The sequence below is a fragment of the Hemiscyllium ocellatum genome, chromosome 20 (genome assembly GCF_020745735.1).
Source record: "Hemiscyllium ocellatum isolate sHemOce1 chromosome 20, sHemOce1.pat.X.cur, whole genome shotgun sequence".
NCBI lineage: Eukaryota > Metazoa > Chordata > Chondrichthyes > Orectolobiformes > Hemiscylliidae > Hemiscyllium > Hemiscyllium ocellatum.
Window position 1 is genome coordinate 25,349,642 of NC_083420.1, and position 7,037 is coordinate 25,356,678.

The following is a 7,037-nucleotide window of genomic DNA, read 5'->3' on the forward strand; positions in this document are numbered from 1 at the left end:
CAGCAGCCTATGTGATAAACACATGTGCTTCAAACAAAATGGCCATGCCAGAAAGTTTGGGATTAGTCCTTAGTCAAGTCAAGGAGTCTACAATTAGAAGGTGTTGCCATGTCCATTGAAAGGATTTTTCAATCTCATCCAGGAGTTTGCCTACTGTTATGAGTGCTCAAAGTGGTTACCTCTCCCATAAGTTCAAGGATTTTCACCAATTAAAGGATGAGGAGATGAATGTCAGCCACCCTCTGACCCACCTTGGCCCCTTCAGCCCTATATTGGACCATTTTCTTCATCAATGAGACAAATAGACAAAGCAGGGATTGAATGAGATGAAAGAGGTTGGAAGAGCTGTAGCAACAGTGTGGCAACAGGAAAGGCAGAGATCTCAAGTGAATAGATGGGCAGCACAGAGAGCAGGAAGGCTTAATTGTTTTACGGGATCGAGTGGGTGAAAGGCATTGAGGGAAAATGCCACATGCAGTGAGAGTGGTAATTATGAGTCTTGATATGAATAGCACCCACATATTGCAGCTCGATGACACTGATTGGGGTGGCTTTGGTTTTGGCTTAAAGGCAGCAGAGGTTGAATAATCTCCTCCTGGTTCTGAAGGCTAGTTCCACTCCAGCAGGGAGGCTTTTGGCGGTGAGGTAAAGCATTGCAGTGAGGTAGATTGAAAACAGTGTTGGAGTGATGATACACTCCCGCTTGAGATTGGTCTGAACAAGGAATGGGTTTTGTCATTAACACAACTTTCATATCATCATTGAACAGGCGAAGGATGCTGATAAACTTCATGGTGTAGCACTTTTGTAAGGTTGAAGAAAGCCACACACAGGACATTTCTCCTGGCAGCTATAGCACGGTGAATATTATGCCCATTGTGCCCCTCTGTGGCCAGAACCCGCACTGTGATTCTAGAAGGAGTTACTCAGCCACAGGGCGAAGATGATTGAGGAGGACCGTAGCGATGACTTTTCCAATGGTTAACAGCATGGAGATTCCCCAGTAGTTACCTCAGTTGGACTTGGTCCCTCTTTTGAATATGCTTACAACTGTAGCTCTCCCAGGATGCTGTCCTCGTTCCAAATAAGGCAGACAAGGGTGTGTAGCTGCAACAGGAGCTCTTTGCCTTTGCACTTCAATGCCGCAGCAGAGTTGCCATCTGCTCCAGCAGCGTTGTTCTTAAGCAGATGGATGGCCTTCTCTACTTAATACAGATCTGAGGCGTTGCTGAGCCTGATGCGTGCTGCGGGATGTGTTCAAGGACAATTGGTTTGATGACAGAGTCCTTTGAAGAGATTTCTGAAATGCTCCCCCAAGCATTGTTTGATGGCTTCCTTGTTTTAATAAGAGTTACTTGGTCCTCAGCAAGCAATGGGGTGGGAATTGGGTGTTCAGTTTGCAGGTGGTCTTGACAGTACAGAAAAAATCCTGCACATCAAGGTTGTCAACCACTCATTGGCCTCCAGTACCTTCTTCACCTACCACCTGTTCTTTATGTCACGGGTTCATCATTGGACGTCGATCTTCAGTCAACTGTAGATCTCCCTCTCCTCTTCCGAGTGCAGTTGCTGTTTTACACTCAGAAATGTCATGCACTCCAAGTTTATCAATTCTTGGCTGGTCTGATCATTCTATAAAATCTTGGCGTTTACTGATTAAGTGACTGACCGTATTTTTGGCGGCATTAATGATGGCAGCCTTGAGACTGTTGGAATCCTGCGGTGAAGAAGGCATTTGGTATGCTTTCCTTTGTCGGTCAGAGTATTGAGTACAGGCTTTGGGAGGTCATGTTGTGGCTGTGCAGGACATTGGTTAGACCACTGTTGGAATATTGCGTGCAATTAGAGTCATAGAGATGTACAGCATGGAAACAGACCCTTTGGTCCAACCCGTCCATGCCGACCAGATATCCCAACCCAATCCAGTCCCACCTGCCAGCACCCGATCCATAACCCTCCAAACCCGTCCTATTCATATACCCATCCAAATGCCTCTTAAATGTTGCAATTGTACCAGCCTCCACCACTTCCTTTGGCAGCTCATTCCATATATGTACCACCCTCTGCGTGAAAATGTTGCCCCTTAGGTCTCTTTTATATCTTTCCCCTCTCACCCTAAACCTATGCCCTCTAGTTCTGGACTTCCTGACCCAAGTGAAAAGGCTTTGCCTATTTACCCTATCCATGCCCCCCATAATTTTGTAAACCTCTATAAGGTCAATCCTCAGCCTCCGACGCTCCAGGGAAAACAGTCCCAGCCTGTTCAGCCTCTCCCTATAGCTCAAATCCTCCAACACTGTCAACAACCTTGTAAATCTTTCCTGAACCCTTTCAAGTTTCACAACATCTTTCTGATAGGAAGGAGACCAGAATTGCACGCAATATTCCAAAAGTGGCCTAAACAATGTCCTGTACAGCTGCAACATGACCCCCAAATCCTGTACTCAATACTCTGACTGATAAAGGAAAGCATACCAAACGCCTTCTTCACTATCCTATCTACCTGCGACTCCACTTTCAAGGAGCTATGAACCTGCACTCCAAGGTCTCTTTGTTCAGCAATACTCCTTAGGACCTTACCATTAAGTGTATAAGTCCTGCTAAGATTTGCTTTCCCAAAATGCAGCACCTCGCATTTATCTGAATTAAACTCCATCTGCCACTTCTCAGCCCATTGGCCCATCTGGTCAAGATCCAGTTGTAATCTGAGGTAACCCTCTTCGCTGCCTACTACACCTCCAAGTTTGGTGTCATCTACAAACTTACAAACTCTACCTCTTATGCTCGCATCCAAATCATTTATGTAAATGACAAAAAGTAGAGGACCCAGCACCGATCCTTGTGGCACTCCACTGGTCACAGGCCTCCAGTCTGAAAAACAACCCTCCACCACCAACCTCCGTCTTCTACCTTTGAGCCAGTTCTGTACCCAAATGGCTAGTTCTCCCTGTATTCCGTGAGATCTAACCTTGCAAATCCATCTCCCATAGGGAGCCTTGTCGAACACCTTACTGAAGTCCATATAGATCACGTCTACTGCTCTGCCCTCATCAATCCTCTTTGTTACTTCCTCAAAAAACTCAATCAAGTTTGTGAGACATGATTTCCCACGCACAAAACCATGTTGACTATCCATAATCAGTCCTTGCCTTTCCAAATACATGTACTCCTGTCCCTCAGGATTCCCTCCAACAACTTGGCCACCACTGACATCAGGCTCACTGGTCTATAGTTCTCTGGCTTATCCTTAAACAGTGGCACCACGTTAGCCAACCTCCAGTCTTCTGGCATCTCACCTGTGACTATTGTGATACAAATATCTCAGCAACAGGCCCAGCAATCACTTCTCTATCTTCCCACAGAGTTCTCAGGTACACCTGATCAGTCCTGGGGCTTTATCTACTTTTAATCCTCTGTAATCTGGACATTTTGCAAGATGTCACCATCTATTTCCTGACAGTCCAAATCTTCCATATCCTTTTCCACAGTAAATACTGATGCAAAATACTCATTTAGTATGTCCCCCATTTTCTGTGGCTCCACACAAAGGTCACCTTGCTGATTTTTGAGGGGCCCTATTCTCTCTCTAGTTACCCTTTTGTCCTAAATACATTTGTAAAATCTCTTTGGATTCTCCTTAATTCTATTTGCCAAAGCTACCTCATGTCCCCGTTTTGCCCTCTTAAGTAGTATACTCCTACTTCCTTTATACTCTTCTAAAGATTCACTTGATCTATCCTATCTATACCTGACATATACTTCCTTCTTTTTCTTAACCAAACCCTCAATTTCTTCAGTCATCCAACATTCCCTATACCTACCAGCCTTCCCTTTCACCCTGACAGGAATATTCTTTCTCTGGATTCTCGTTATCTTATTTCTCAAGGCTTCCCATTTTCCAGCCTTCCCTTTACCTGCAAACATCTGCCCACAATCAGCTTTCGGAAGTTCTTGCTTAATACTGTCAAAATTGGCCTTTCTCCAATTTAGAACTTCAACTTTTCGATCTGGTCTATCCTCTTCCAACATTATTTTAAATCTAATAGAATTATGGTCGCTGGTCCCAAAGTGCTCCCCCACTGACACCTCAGTCACCTGCCCTGCCTTATTTCCCAAGAGTAGGTCAAGTTTTGCACCTTCTCTAATAGGTACATCCACATACTGAATCAGAAAATTGTCTTGTACACACTTAACAAATTCCTGTCCATCTAAACCTTTAACACTATGGCAGTCCCCGTCTTTGTTTGGAAAGTTAAAATCCCCTACCATAACCACCCGACTATTCTTACAGATAGCTGAGATCTCCTTACAAGTTTGTTTCTCAATTTCCCTCTGACTATTAGGGGGTCTATAGTACAACCCCAATAAGGTTATCATCCCTTTCTTATTTCTCAGTTCCACCCAAATAACTTCCCTGGATGTATTTCTGGTATTATCCACCCTCAGCACAGCTGTAATGTTATTCCTTGTCAAAAATGCCACCTCCCCTCCTCTTTTGCCTCCCTCTGTATCCTTCCTGTAGCATTTGTATCCTTGAACATTAAGCTGCCAGTCCTGCCCATCCCTGAGCCATGTTTCTGTAATTGCTATGACATCCCAGTCCCATGTTCCTAACCATGCCCTGAGTTCATCTGCCTTCCTTGTTAGGCCCCTTGCATTGAAATAAATGCCGTTTAATTCATCAGTCCTACCTTGTTCTCTGCTTTGTTCCTGCCTGTTCTGAGTGTTTGACTCGCTCCTTTTCCAAACTGTGTCAGCCTCAGATTGATTTCTTTCCTCAGTATCTCTCTTGGTCCCCTCCCCCACCTCACTAGTTTAAATCCTCCCAAGCAGCTCTAGCAAATCTCACTGCCAGTATATTAGTCCCCTTCCAATTTAGGTGCAATCCGTCCTTCTTTTACAGGTCACTTCTACCCCAAAAGAGATTCCAATGATCCAAAAATGTGAATCTTTCTCCCATCCATCAGCTCCTCAGCCATGCATTCATCTGCTCTATCCTGCTATTCCTGCCCTCACTAGCTCGTAGCACCGTGAATAATCCAGATATTACTACCCTTGAAGACCTCCTTTTTAAATTTCTGCCTAACTCTCTGTAATCTCCCTTCGGAATCTCAATCTTTTCCCTTTCTATGTCGTTTGTTCCAATGTGGACAATGACCTCCTGCTGGCCCCTCTCCCCAGTGAGAACATTCTGCATTCTCTCTGAGACATCCTTGATCCTGGCATCAGGGAAACAACACATCATCTGCTTTTTTGCTGCTGGGCACAGAAAAGTGTGTTTGTACCTTGGACTAGAGATTTCCCCAACACAATTGATCCCTTGGAACCCGATGTACCCCTCGTTGCATTAGAGCCAGTCTCAATACTAGAAACATGGCTGTTGGTGCTACGTTCCCCTGAGAATCCAAAACAGCATACCTGTTTGAAATGGGAATATCCACAAAAGACTCCTGCACTAGCTGCCTACCTCTCTTACCCTTCCTGGAGTTAACTCATCTATGTGACTGTATCTGAGACTTTCCCCCCTTCCTATAACTGCCATCCATCACTGTTGCTGTTGCAAATTCCTCATTGCTTCTAACTGTCTCTCCAACCGATCCGTTCAATCTGATAAGATTCACATCCAATAGCATTTATGGCAGATATAATCCACAGTAACCCTTAAACTCTCTTTATACTCCCACATCTGACAAGAAGTACTTATCACTCTGTTAAAGGCCATTTTTGCTCCTTCACAATCTACAGACCCAGAAAATAACACCGTCTTATTCCTCTACAAACACTGCCCCAGGTCAAATTAATAGTTATGGCTTATATTTTAAGTTTAATCAAGAGACATATCTCCAAAAACATATAGTCAAGAAAGACCATACTCTCCTCACTACTGTAGATTGTCTGTAGGCCACACCTAAAATAATGATTCATTTATCTGCTTCTGTGCTGTGAACTTTGCCCAACAATTCCTCCAAGATCAGTCATGAATTTCATTGTTTGATAATTTTCCCAGACGCACACCGATGTCCAGCGATACATGAATTCAAACATCAAAGGTAGTAACTGTGCAGGTTCTTTCTCACGCTCTCTCTCTCTCTTGCAATTCTGGTCTCCTTCCTATTGGAAAGATGTTGTGAAATTTGAAAGGGTTCAGAAAAGATTTACAAGGATGTTGCCAGGGCTGGAGGATTTGAGCTATAGGGAGAGGCTGAACTGGCTGTGGTCGTTTTCCCTGGAGGGTTGGAGGCTGAGGGGTGACCTTATCGAGGTTTACAAAATTATGAGGAGCATGGATACGATGAATAGACAAGGTCTTTTCCCTGGGATGGGGAGTCCAGAACTAGAGGGCATAGGTTTAGGGTGAGAGGGGCAAGATATAAACGAGACCTATGGGACAATATTTTCACGCAGGGGGTGGTACCTGTATGGAATGAGCTGCCAGCGGTGGAGGCTAGTACAATTGCGACATTTAAAAGGCATTTGGATGGGTGTAGGAATAGGAAGGATTTGGAGGGATATGGGCCGGGTTGGTGGGTAGGACTAGATTGGGTTGGGATATCTGGTCAGCATGGACAGATTGGACCTAAGGGTCTGTTTCTGTCCTGTATATCTCTATGACTCGATGTCACAAAAGGTTGCAAGGTTTGTGGAGAGGAGCTGGTTGTATGAGGCTATGTTTTCTAGGTCTTTGAGTTCTTGAATTTCTTGTGGCACTGCTTCTGTCGTCTGTGCTGCAGTGGGGCTAAAATTTAAGTTGATAGCGAGTTTTAAGAAGATTTGTAGCTCAGCCTGAGGTTCTGGATGTAGATTTGCTCGCTGAGCTGGAAGGTTCAGTTTCAGACGTTTCGTCACCATACTAGGTCACATCTTCAGTGGGCCTCTGGACAAAGCACTGCTGATGATTCCTGATTTCTATTTATACCATTTGGTCAGGAGAAGGGTACCAATGGAGTTTTGCTTCCCTACTCTTTCTTTCCCAATTACAGCAACCCAGAGGTCTGCATCTCTGCCGATTCTGGTGTAAAAGTAGCTGAGGATGATTA